We start from the raw sequence: 14,615 nt of genomic DNA, 5'->3' as shown, positions 1-14,615 counted from the left end.
TACAAAGATCCTTATTTCTGGCGTGAACATGCAGTTCTACTCAAGAGTAAGCAACTAAGCGAAATAAAGCCATGGAACGCTTATTTGCCTTCTATCTATGCATTCTGACACTCCAACAATGTTTTCTGCTTCAATTTGGCTCATTTTACAAAGATGCTTATTTCTGGCGTGAACATGCAGTTCTACTCAAGAGTAAGCAACTAAGCGAAATAAAGCCATGGAACGCTTATTTGCCTTCTATCTATGCATTCTGACACTCCAACAATGTTTTCTGCTTCAATTTGGCTCATTTTACAAAGATGCTTATTTCTGGCCTGAACATGCAGTTCTACTCAAGAGTAAGCAACTAAGCGAAGTAAAGCCATAGGACGCTTATTTGCCTTCTATCTATGCATTCTGACACTCCACCAATGCGTTCTGCTTCAATTTGACTCATTTTACAAAGATGCTTATTTCTGGAGTGAACATGCAGTTCTACTCAAGAGTAAGCAAGTAAGCGAAATAAGGCATGGAACGCTTATTTGCCTTCTATCTATGCATTCTGACACTCCAACAATGTTTTCTGCTTCAATTTGGGTCATTTCACAAAGGTGCTCATTTCTTGAGTGAATATGCAGTTCTACTCAAGAGTAAGCAACTAAGCGAAATAAAGCCATGGAACGCTTATTTGCCTCCTATCTATGCATTCTGACTCTCCACCAATGTTTTCTGCTTCATTTTGGCTCATTTTACAAAGATGCTTATTTCTGGCGTGAACATGCAGTTCTACTCAAGAGTAAGCAACTAACCGAAATAAAGCCATGGAACGCTTATTTGCCTTCGATCTATGCATTCCGACACTCCAACAATGTGTTCTGCTTCAATTTGGCTCATTTTACAAAGATGCTTATTTCTGGCGTGAACATGCAGTTCTACTCAAGAGTAAGCAACTAAGCGAAATAAAGCCATAGAACGCTTATTTGCCTTCTATCTATGCATTCTGACACTCCAACAATGTTTTCTGCTTCAATTTGGCTCATTTTACAAAGATGCTTATTTCTGGCGTGAACATGCAGTTCTACTCAAGAGTAAGCAACTAAGCGAAATAAAGCCATGGAACGCTTATTTGCCTTCTATCTATGCATTCTGACACTCCAACAATGTTTTCTGCTTCAATTTGGCTCATTTTACAAAGATGCTTATTTCTGGCGTGAACATGCAGTTCTACTCAAGAGTAAGCAACTAAGCGAAATAAAGCCATAGAACGCTTATTTACATTCTATCTATGCATTCTGACACTCCACCAATGTGTTTTGCTTCAATTTGACTCATTTTACAAAGATGCTTATTTCTGGAGTGAACATGCAGTTCTACTCAAGAGTAAGCAAGTAAGCGAAATAAAGCCATGGAACGCTTATTTGCCTTCTATCTATGCATTCTGACACTCCAACAATGTTTTCTGCTTCAATTTGGGTCATTTCACAAAGGTGCTCATTTCTTGAGTGAATATGCAGTTCTACTCAAGAGTAAGCAACTAAGCGAAATAAAGCCATGGAACGCTTATTTGCCTTCTATCTATGCATTCTGACACTCCAACAATGTTTTCTGCTTCATTTTGGCTCATTTTACAAAGATGCTTATTTCTGGCGTGAACATGCAGTTCTACTCAAGAGTAAGCAACTAAGCGAAATAAAGCCATAGAACGCTTATTTGCCTTCTATCTATGCATTCTGACACTCCAACAATGTGTTTTGCTTCACTTTGACTCATTTTACAAAGGTGCTTATTCCTGGAGTGAATATGCAGTTCTACTGAAGAGTAAGCAACTAATAATAATAATAATAATAATAATAATAATAATAATAATAATTTTTTATTTATACCCCGCCCTCCCCAGTCAAAAACCGGGCTCAGGGCGGCTGACACCAACAGAACCACAATAAAACATAAAAACAATTAATTAAAATACAGATTAAAATACAGTATTAAAATTTAAAGTGCAGCCTCATTTCAAGTAGGCCATAAGTGGCTGACACCAACAGAACCACAATAAAACATAAAAACAATTAGTTAAAATACAGATTAAAATACAGTATTAAAATTTAAAGTGCAGCCTCATTTCTAGTAGGCCATAAATCCAAGCCATGAGGGAGAAAAACACAGGGGTCAGGCTGAGTCTAACCCAAAGGCCAGGCGGAACAGCTCTGTCTTGCAGGCCCTGCGGAAAGATGACAAATCCCGCAGGGCCCTGGTCTCCTGGGAAAGAGCGTTCCACCAGGTTGGGGCCAGTACTGAAAAGGCCCTGGCTCTAGTAGAGGCCAACTAAGCGAAATAAAGCCATAGAACGCTTATTTGGCTTCTATCTATGCATTCTGACACTCCAACAATGTTTTCTGCTTCAATTTGGCTCATTTTACAAAGATGCTTATTTCTGGCATGAACATGCAGTTCTACTCAAGAGTAAGCAACTAAGCGAAATAAAGCCACGGAACGCTTATTTGCCTTCTATCTATGCATTCTGACACTCCAACAATGTTTTCTGCTTCAATTTGGCTCATTTTACAAAGATGCTTATTTCTGGCGTGAACATGCAGTTCTACTCAAGAGTAAGCAACTAAGCGAAATAAAGCCATAGAACGCTTATTTGCCTTCTATCTATGCATTCTGACACTCCAACAATGTTTTCTGCTTCAATTTGGCTCATTTTACAAAGATGCTTATTTCTGGCGTGAATATGCAGTTCTACTCAAGAGTAAGCAACTAAGCGAAATAAAGCCATGGAACGCTTATTTGCCTTCGATCTATGCATTCTGACACTCCAACAATGTTTTCTGCTTCAATTTGGGTCATTTCACAAAGGTGCTCATTTATTGAGTGAATATGCAGTTCTACTCAAGAGTAAGCAACTAAGCGAAATAAAGCCATGGAACGCTTATTTGCCTTTTTTCTATGCATTCTGACACTCCACCAATGTGTTTTGCTTTAATTTGATTCATTTTACAAAGATGCTTATTTCTGGCGTGAACATGCAGTTCTACTCAAGAGTAAGCAAGTAAGCGAAATAAGGCATGGAACGCTTATTTGCCTTCTATCTATGCATTCTGACATTCCAACAATGTTTTCTGCTTCAATTTGGGTCATTTCACAAAGGTGCTCATTTCTTGAGTGAATATGCAGTTCTACTCAAGAGTAAGCAACTAAGCGAAATAAAGCCATGGAACGCTTATTTGCCTTCTATCTATGCATTCTGACACTCCAACAATGTTTTCTGCTTCAATTTGGCTCATTTTACAAAGATGCTTATTTCTGGCGTGAACATGCAGTTCTACTCAAGAGTAAGCAACTAAGCGAAATAAAGCCACGGAACGCTTATTTGCCTTCTATCTATGCATTCTGACACTCCAACAATGTTTTCTGCTTCAATTTGGCTCATTTTACAAAGATGCTTATTTCTGGCGTGAACATGCAGTTCTACTCAAGAGTAAGCAACTAAGCGAGATAAAGCCATAGAACGCTTATTTGCCTTCTATCTATGCATTCCGACACTCCACCAATGTGTTTTGCTTCAATTTGACTCATTTTACAAAGATGCTTATTTCTGGAGTGAACATGCAGTTCTACTCAAGAGTAAGCAACTAAGCGAAATAAAGCAATGGAACGCTTATTTGCCTTCTATCTATGCATTCTGACACTCCAACAATGTTTTCTGCTTCAATATGGCTCATTTTACAAAGATGCTTATTTCTGGCGTGAATATGCAGTTCTACTCAAGAGTAAGCAACTAAGCGAAATAAAGCCATGGAACGCTTATTTGCCTTCTATCTATGCATTCTGACTCTCCACCAATGTTTTCTGCTTCATTTTGGTTCATTTTACAAAGATGCTTATTTCTGGCGTGAACATGCAGTTCTACTCAAGAGTAAGCAACTAAGCGAAATAAAGCCATGGAACGCTTATTTGCCTTCGATCTATGCATTCTGACACTCCAACAATGTTTTCTGCTTCAATTTGGCTCATTTTACAAAGATGCTTATTTCTGGCGTGAACATGCAGTTCTACTCAAGAGTAAGCAACTAAGCGAAATAAAGCCATGGAACGCTTATTTGCCTTCTATCTATGCATTCTGACACTCCAACAATGTTTTCTGCTTCAATTTGGCTCATTTTACAAAGATGCTTATTTCTGGCGTGAACATGCAGTTCTACTCAAGAGTAAGCAACTAAGCGAAATAAAGCCATAGAACGCTTATTTACATTCTATCTATGCATTCTGACACTCCACCAATGTGTTCTGCTTCAATTTGACTCATTTTACAAAGATGCTTATTTCTGGAGTGAACATGCAGTTCTACTCAAGAGTAAGCAAGTAAGCGAAATAAAGCCATGGAACGCTTATTTGCCTTCTATCTATGCATTCTGACACTCCAACAATGTTTTCTGCTTCAATTTGGGTCATTTCACAAAGGTGCTCATTTCTTGAGTGAATATGCAGTTCTACTCAAGAGTAAGCAACTATGCGAAATAAAGCCATGGAACGCTTATTTGCCTTCTATCTATGCATTCTGACACTCCAACAATGTTTTCTGCTTCATTTTGGCTCATTTTACAAAGATGCTTATTTCTGGCGTGAACATGCAGTTCTACTCAAGAGTAAGCAACTAAGCGAAATAAAGCCATAGAACGCTTATTTGCCTTCTATCTATGCATTCTGACACTCCAACAATGTGTTTTGCTTCACTTTGACTCATTTTACAAAGGTGCTTATTCCTGGAGTGAATATGCAGTTCTACTGAAGAGTAAGCAACTAAGCGAAATAAAGCCATAGAACGCTTATTTGCCTTCTATCTATGCATTCTGACACTCCAACAATGTTTTCTGCTTCAATTTGGCTCATTTTACAAAGATGCTTATTTCTGGCGTGAACATGCAGTTCTACTCAAGAGTAAGCAACTAAGCGAAATAAAGCCACGGAACGCTTATTTGCCTTCTATCTATGCATTCTGACACTCCAACAATGTTTTCTGCTTCAATTTGGCTCATTTTACAAAGATGCTTATTTCTGGCGTGAACATGCAGTTCTACTCAAGAGTAAGCAACTAAGCGAAATAAAGCCATAGAACGCTTATTTGCCTTCTATCTATGCATTCTGACACTCCAACAATGTTTTCTGCTTCAATTTGGCTCATTTTACAAAGATGCTTATTTCTGGCGTGAATATGCAGTTCTACTCAAGAGTAAGCAACTAAGCGAAATAAAGCCATGGAACGCTTATTTGCCGTCTATCTATGCATTCTGACACTCCAACAATGTTTTCTGCTTCAATTTGGGTCATTTCACAAAGGTGCTCATTTATTGAGTGAATATGCAGTTCTACTCAAGAGTAAGCAACTAAGCGAAATAAAGCCATGGAACGCTTATTTGCCTTTTTTCTATGCATTCTGACACTCCACCAATGTGTTTTGCTTTAATTTGACTCATTTTACAAAGATGCTTATTTCTGGCGTGAACATGCAGTTCTACTCAAGAGTAAGCAAGTAAGCGAAATAAGGCATGGAACGCTTATTTGCCTTCTATCTATGCATTCTGACACTCCAACAATGTTTTCTGCTTCAATTTGGGTCATTTCACAAAGGTGCTCATTTCTTGAGTGAATATGCAGTTCTACTCAAGAGTAAGCAACTAAGCGAAATAAAGCCATGGAACGCTTATTTGCCTTCTATCTATGCATTCTGACACTCCAACAATGTTTTCTGCTTCAATTTGGCTCATTTTACAAAGATGCTTATTTCTGGCGTGAACATGCAGTTCTACTCAAGAGTAAGCAAGTAAGCGAAATAAAGCCATGGAACGCTTATTTGCCTTCGATCTATGCATTCTGACACTCCAACAATGTTTTCTGCTTCAATTTGGCTCATTTTACAAAGATGCTTATTTCTGGCGTGAACATGCAGTTCTACTCAAGAGTAAGCAACTAAGCGAAATAAAGCCATAGAACGCTTATTTGCCTTCTATCTATGCATTCTGACACTCCAACAATGTTTTCTGCTTCAATTTGGCTCATTTTACAAAGATGCTTATTTCTGGCGTGAACATGCAGTTCTACTCAAGAGTAAGCAACTAAGCGAAATAAAGCCACGGAACGCTTATTTGCCTTCTATCTATGCATTCTGACACTCCAACAATGTTTTCTGCTTCAATTTGGCTCATTTTACAAAGATGCTTATTTCTGGCGTGAACATGCAGTTCTACTCAAGAGTAAGCAACTAAGCGAGATAAAGCCATAGAACGCTTATTTGCCTTCTATCTATGCATTCTGACACTCCACCAATGTGTTTTGCTTCAATTTGACTCATTTTACAAAGATGCTTATTTCTGGAGTGAACATGCAGTTCTACTCAAGAGTAAGCAACTAAGCGAAATAAAGCCATGGAACGCTTATTTGCCTTCTATCTATGCATTCTGACACTCCAACAATGTTTTCTGCTTCAATATGGATCATTTTACAAAGATGCTTATTTCTGGCGTGAATATGCAGTTCTACTCAAGAGTAAGCAACTAAGCGAAATAAAGCCATAGAACGCTTATTTGCCTTCTATCTATGCATTCCGACTCTCCACCAATGTTTTCTGCTTCATTTTGGTTCATTTTACAATGATGCTTATTTCTGGCGTGAACATGCAGTTCTACTCAAGAGTAAGCAACTAAGCGAAATAAAGCCATGGAACGCTTATTTGCCTTCGATCTATGCATTCTGACACTCCAACAATGTGTTCTGCTTCAATTTGGCTCATTTTACAAAGATGCTTATTTCTGGCGTGAACATGCAGTTCTACTCAAGAGTAAGCAACTAAGCGAAATAAAGCCATGGAACGCTTATTTGCCTTCTATCTATGCATTCTGACACTCCAACAATGTTTTCTGCTTCAATTTGGCTCATTTTACAAAGATGCTTATTTCTGGCGTGAACATGCAGTTCTACTCAAGAGTAAGCAACTAAGCGAAATAAAGCCATGGAACGCTTATTTGCCTTCTATCTATGCATTCTGACACTCCAACAATGTTTTCTGCTTCAATTTGGCTCATTTTACAAAGATGCTTATTTCTGGCGTGAACATGCAGTTCTACTCAAGAGTAAGCAAGTAAGCGAAATAAAGCCATGGAACGCTTATTTGCCTTCGATCTATGCATTCTGACACTCCAACAATGTTTTCTGCTTCAATTTGGCTCATTTTACAAAGATGCTTATTTCTGGCGTGAACATGCAGTTCTACTCAAGAGTAAGCAACTAAGCGAAATAAAGCCATAGAACGCTTATTTGCCTTCTATCTATGCATTCTGACACTCCAACAATGTTTTCTGCTTCAATTTGGCTCATTTTACAAAGATGCTTATTTCTGGCGTGAACATGCAGTTCTACTCAAGAGTAAGCAACTAAGCGAAATAAAGCCACGGAACGCTTATTTGCCTTCTATCTATGCATTCTGACACTCCAACAATGTTTTCTGCTTCAATTTGGCTCATTTTACAAAGATGCTTATTTCTGGCGTGAACATGCAGTTCTACTCAAGAGTAAGCAACTAAGCGAGATAAAGCCATAGAACGCTTATTTGCCTTCTATCTATGCATTCTGACACTCCACCAATGTGTTTTGCTTCAATTTGACTCATTTTACAAAGATGCTTATTTCTGGCGTGAATATGCAGTTCTACTCAAGAGTAAGCAACTAAGCGAAATAAAGCCATGGAACGCTTATTTGCCTTCGATCTATGCATTCCGACTCTCCACCAATGTTTTCTGCTTCATTTTGGTTCATTTTACAATGATGCTTATTTCTGGCGTGAACATGCAGTTCTACTCAAGAGTAAGCAACTAAGCGAAATAAAGCCATGGAACGCTTATTTGCCTTCGATCTATGCATTCTGACACTCCAACAATGTGTTCTGCTTCAATTTGGCTCATTTTACAAAGATGCTTATTTCTGGCGTGAACATGCAGTTCTACTCAAGAGTAAGCAACTAAGCGAAATAAAGCCATGGAACGCTTATTTGCCTTCTATCTATGCATTCTGACACTCCAACAATGTTTTCTGCTTCAATTTGGCTCATTTTACAAAGATGCTTATTTCTGGCGTGAACATGCAGTTCTACTCAAGAGTAAGCAACTAAGCGAAATAAAGCCATAGAACGCTTATTTGCCTTCTATCTATGCATTCTGACACTCCAACAATGTTTTCTGCTTCAATTTGGCTCATTTTACAAAGATGCTTATTTCTGGCGTGAACATGCAGTTCTACTCAAGAGTAAGCAACTAAGCGAAATAAAGCCACGGAACGCTTATTTGCCTTCTATCTATGCATTCTGACACTCCAACAATGTTTTCTGCTTCAATTTGGCTCATTTTACAAAGATGCTTATTTCTGGCGTGAACATGCAGTTCTACTCAAGAGTAAGCAACTAAGCGAAATAAAGCCATGGAACGATTATTTGCCTTCTATCTATGCATTCTGACTCTCCACCAATGTTTTCTGCTTCATTTTGGTTCATTTTACAAAGATGCTTATTTCTGGCGTGAACATGCAGTTCTACTCAAGAGTAAGCAACTAAGCGAAATAAAGCCATGGAACGCTTATTTGCCTTCGATCTATGCATTCTGACACTCCAACAATGTTTTCTGCTTCAATTTGGCTCATTTTACAAAGATGCTTATTTCTGGCGTGAACATGCAGTTCTACTCAAGAGTAAGCAACTAAGCGAAATAAAGCCATAGAACGCTTATTTACATTCTATCTATGCATTCTGACACTCCACCAATGTGTTCTGCTTCAATTTGACTCATTTTACAAAGATGCTTATTTCTGGAGTGAACATGCAGTTCTACTCAAGAGTAAGCAAGTAAGCGAAATAAAGCCATGGAACGCTTATTTGCCTTCTATCTATGCATTCTGACACTCCAACAATGTTTTCTGCTTCAATTTGGGTCATTTCACAAAGGTGCTCATTTCTTGAGTGAATATGCAGTTCTACTCAAGAGTAAGCAACTATGCGAAATAAAGCCATGGAACGCTTATTTGCCTTCTATCTATGCATTCTGACACTCCAACAATGTTTTCTGCTTCATTTTGGCTCATTTTACAAAGATGCTTATTTCTGGCGTGAACATGCAGTTCTACTCAAGAGTAAGCAACTAAGCGAAATAAAGCCATAGAACGCTTATTTGCCTTCTATCTATGCATTCTGACACTCCAACAATGTGTTTTGCTTCACTTTGACTCATTTTACAAAGGTGCTTATTCCTGGAGTGAATATGCAGTTCTACTGAAGAGTAAGCAACTAAGCGAAATAAAGCCATAGAACGCTTATTTGCCTTCTATCTATGCATTCTGACACTCCAACAATGTTTTCTGCTTCAATTTGGCTCATTTTACAAAGATGCTTATTTCTGGCGTGAACATGCAGTTCTACTCAAGAGTAAGCAACTAAGCGAAATAAAGCCACGGAACGCTTATTTGCCTTCTATCTATGCATTCTGACACTCCAACAATGTTTTCTGCTTCAATTTGGCTCATTTTACAAAGATGCTTATTTCTGGCGTGAACATGCAGTTCTACTCAAGAGTAAGCAACTAAGCGAAATAAAGCCATAGAACGCTTATTTGCCTTCTATCTATGCATTCTGACACTCCAACAATGTTTTCTGCTTCAATTTGGCTCATTTTACAAAGATGCTTATTTCTGGCGTGAATATGCAGTTCTACTCAAGAGTAAGCAACTAAGCGAAATAAAGCCATGGAACGCTTATTTGCCTTCTATCTATGCATTCTGACACTCCAACAATGTTTTCTGCTTCAATTTGGCTCATTTTACAAAGATGCTTATTTCTGGCGTGAACATGCAGTTCTACTCAAGAGTAAGCAACTAAGCGAAATAAAGCCATGGAACGCTTATTTGCCTTTTTTCTATGCATTCTGACACTCCACCAATGTGTTTTGCTTTAATTTGATTCATTTTACAAAGATGCTTATTTCTGGCGTGAACATGCAGTTCTACTCAAGAGTAAGCAAGTAAGCGAAATAAGGCATGGAACGCTTATTTGCCTTCTATCTATGCATTCTGACACTCCAACAATGTTTTCTGCTTCAATTTGGGTCATTTCACAAAGGTGCTCATTTCTTGAGTGAATATGCAGTTCTACTCAAGAGTAAGCAACTAAGCGAAATAAAGCCATGGAACGCTTATTTGCCTTCTATCTATGCATTCTGACACTCCAACAATGTTTTCTGCTTCAATTTGGCTCATTTTACAAAGATGCTTATTTCTGGCGTGAACATGCAGTTCTACTCAAGAGTAAGCAACTAAGCGAAATAAAGCCATGGAACGCTTATTTGCCTTCTATCTATGCATTCTGACACTCCAACAATGTTTTCTGCTTCAATTTGGCTCATTTTACAAAGATGCTTATTTCTGGCGTGAACATGCAGTTCTACTCAAGAGTAAGCAACTAAGCGAAATAAAGCCATAGAACGCTTATTTGCCTTCTATCTATGCATTCTGACACTCCAACAATGTTTTCTGCTTCAATTTGGCTCATTTTACAAAGATGCTTATTTCTGGCGTGAACATGCAGTTCTACTCAAGAGTAAGCAACTAAGCGAAATAAAGCCACGGAACGCTTATTTGCCTTCTATCTATGCATTCTGACACTCCAACAATGTTTTCTGCTTCAATTTGGCTCATTTTACAAAGATGCTTATTTCTGGCGTGAACATGCAGTTCTACTCAAGAGTAAGCAAGTAAGCGAAATAAAGCCATGGAACGCTTATTTGCCTTCGATCTATGCATTCTGACACTCCAACAATGTTTTCTGCTTCAATTTGGCTCATTTTACAAAGATGCTTATTTCTGGCGTGAACATGCAGTTCTACTCAAGAGTAAGCAACTAAGCGAAATAAAGCCATAGAACGCTTATTTGCCTTCTATCTATGCATTCTGACACTCCAACAATGTTTTCTGCTTCAATTTGGCTCATTTTACAAAGATGCTTATTTCTGGCGTGAACATGCAGTTCTACTCAAGAGTAAGCAACTAAGCGAAATAAAGCCACGGAACGCTTATTTGCCTTCTATCTATGCATTCTGACACTCCAACAATGTTTTCTGCTTCAATTTGGCTCATTTTACAAAGATGCTTATTTCTGGCGTGAACATGCAGTTCTACTCAAGAGTAAGCAACTAAGCGAGATAAAGCCATAGAACGCTTATTTGCCTTCTATCTATGCATTCTGACACTCCACCAATGTGTTTTGCTTCAATTTGACTCATTTTACAAAGATGCTTATTTCTGGAGTGAACATGCAGTTCTACTCAAGAGTAAGCAACTAAGCGAAATAAAGCCATGGAACGCTTATTTGCCTTCTATCTATGCATTCTGACACTCCAACAATGTTTTCTGCTTCAATATGGCTCATTTTACAAAGATGCTTATTTCTGGCGTGAATATGCAGTTCTACTCAAGAGTAAGCAACTAAGCGAAATAAAGCCATGGAACGCTTATTTGCCTTCTATCTATGCATTCCGACTCTCCACCAATGTTTTCTGCTTCATTTTGGTTCATTTTACAATGATGCTTATTTCTGGCGTGAACATGCAGTTCTACTCAAGAGTAAGCAACTAAGCGAAATAAAGCCATGGAACGCTTATTTGCCTTCGATCTATGCATTCTGACACTCCAACAATGTGTTCTGCTTCAATTTGGCTCATTTTACAAAGATGCTTATTTCTGGCGTGAACATGCAGTTCTACTCAAGAGTAAGCAACTAAGCGAAATAAAGCCATGGAACGCTTATTTGCCTTCTATCTATGCATTCTGACACTCCAACAATGTTTTCTGCTTCAATTTGGCTCATTTTACAAAGATGCTTATTTCTGGCGTGAACATGCAGTTCTACTCAAGAGTAAGCAACTAAGCGAAATAAAGCCATGGAACGCTTATTTGCCTTCTATCTATGCATTCTGACACTCCAACAATGTTTTCTGCTTCAATTTGGCTCATTTTACAAAGATGCTTATTTCTGGCGTGAACATGCAGTTCTACTCAAGAGTAAGCAAGTAAGCGAAATAAAGCCATGGAACGCTTATTTGCCTTCGATCTATGCATTCTGACACTCCAACAATGTTTTCTGCTTCAATTTGGCTCATTTTACAAAGATGCTTATTTCTGGCGTGAACATGCAGTTCTACTCAAGAGTAAGCAACTAAGCGAAATAAAGCCATAGAACGCTTATTTGCCTTCTATCTATGCATTCTGACACTCCAACAATGTTTTCTGCTTCAATTTGGCTCATTTTACAAAGATGCTTATTTCTGGCGTGAACATGCAGTTCTACTCAAGAGTAAGCAACTAAGCGAGATAAAGCCATAGAACGCTTATTTGCCTTCTATCTATGCATTCTGACACTCCACCAATGTGTTTTGCTTCAATTTGACTCATTTTACAAAGATGCTTATTTCTGGCGTGAATATGCAGTTCTACTCAAGAGTAAGCAACTAAGCGAAATAAAGCCATGGAACGCTTATTTGCCTTCTATCTATGCATTCCGACTCTCCACCAATGTTTTCTGCTTCATTTTGGTTCATTTTACAATGATGCTTATTTCTGGCGTGAACATGCAGTTCTACTCAAGAGTAAGCAACTAAGCGAAATAAAGCCATGGAACGCTTATTTGCCTTCGATCTATGCATTCTGACACTCCAACAATGTGTTCTGCTTCAATTTGGCTCATTTTACAAAGATGCTTATTTCTGGCGTGAACATGCAGTTCTACTCAAGAGTAAGCAACTAAGCGAAATAAAGCCATGGAACGCTTATTTGCCTTCTATCTATGCATTCTGACACTCCAACAATGTTTTCTGCTTCAATTTGGCTCATTTTACAAAGATGCTTATTTCTGGCGTGAACATGCAGTTCTACTCAAGAGTAAGCAACTAAGCGAAATAAAGCCATAGAACGCTTATTTGCCTTCTATCTATGCATTCTGACACTCCAACAATGTTTTCTGCTTCAATTTGGCTCATTTTACAAAGATGCTTATTTCTGGCGTGAACATGCAGTTCTACTCAAGAGTAAGCAACTAAGCGAAATAAAGCCACGGAACGCTTATTTGCCTTCTATCTATGCATTCTGACACTCCAACAATGTTTTCTGCTTCAATTTGGCTCATTTTACAAAGATGCTTATTTCTGGCGTGAACATGCAGTTCTACTCAAGAGGAAGCAACTAAGCGAAATAAAGCCATGGAACGATTATTTGCCTTCTATCTATGCATTCTGACTCTCCACCAATGTTTTCTGCTTCATTTTGGTTCATTTTACAAAGATGCTTATTTCTGGCGTGAACATGCAGTTCTACTCAAGAGTAAGCAACTAAGCGAAATAAAGCCATGGAACGCTTATTTGCCTTCGATCTATGCATTCTGACACTCCAACAATGTTTTCTGCTTCAATTTGGCTCATTTTACAAAGATGCTTATTTCTGGCGTGAACATGCAGTTCTACTCAAGAGTAAGCAACTAAGCGAAATAAAGCCATAGAACGCTTATTTACATTCTATCTATGCATTCTGACACTCCACCAATGTGTTCTGCTTCAATTTGACTCATTTTACAAAGATGCTTATTTCTGGAGTGAACATGCAGTTATACTCAAGAGTAAGCAAGTAAGCGAAATAAAGCCATGGAACGCTTATTTGCCTTCTATCTATGCATTCTGACACTCCAACAATGTTTTCTGCTTCAATTTGGGTCATTTCACAAAGGTGCTCATTTCTTGAGTGAATATGCAGTTCTACTCAAGAGTAAGCAACTATGCGAAATAAAGCCATGGAACGCTTATTTGCCTTCTATCTATGCATTCTGACACTCCAACAATGTTTTCTGCTTCATTTTGGCTCATTTTACAAAGATGCTTATTTCTGGCGTGAACATGCAGTTCTACTCAAGAGTAAGCAACTAAGCGAAATAAAGCCATAGAACGCTTATTTGCCTTCTATCTATGCATTCTGACACTCCAACAATGTGTTTTGCTTCACTTTGACTCATTTTACAAAGGTGCTTATTCCTGGAGTGAATATGCAGTTCTACTGAAGAGTAAGCAACTAAGCGAAATAAAGCCATAGAACGCTTATTTGCCTTCTATCTATGCATTCTGACACTCCAACAATGTTTTCTGCTTCAATTTGGCTCATTTTACAAAGATGCTTATTTCTGGCGTGAACATGCAGTTCTACTCAAGAGTAAGCAACTAAGCGAAATAAAGCCACGGAACGCTTATTTGCCTTCTATCTATGCATTCTGACACTCCAACAATGTTTTCTGCTTCAATTTGGCTCATTTTACAAAGATGCTTATTTCTGGCGTGAACATGCAGTTCTACTCAAGAGTAAGCAACTAAGCGAAATAAAGCCATAGAACGCTTATTTGCCTTCTATCTATGCATTCTGACACTCCAACAATGTTTTCTGCTTCAATTTGGCTCATTTTACAAAGATGCTTATTTCTGGCGTGAATATGCAGTTCTACTCAAGAGTAAGCAACTAAGCGAAATAAAGCCATGGAACGCTTATTTGCCTTCTATCTATGCATTCTG

Source organism: Zootoca vivipara, chromosome 15, assembly GCF_965207765.1.
Source record: "Zootoca vivipara chromosome 15, rZooViv2.hap1.1, whole genome shotgun sequence".
Taxonomy (NCBI): domain Eukaryota; kingdom Metazoa; phylum Chordata; class Lepidosauria; order Squamata; family Lacertidae; genus Zootoca; species Zootoca vivipara.
This window is presented reverse-complemented; position numbering follows the sequence as displayed.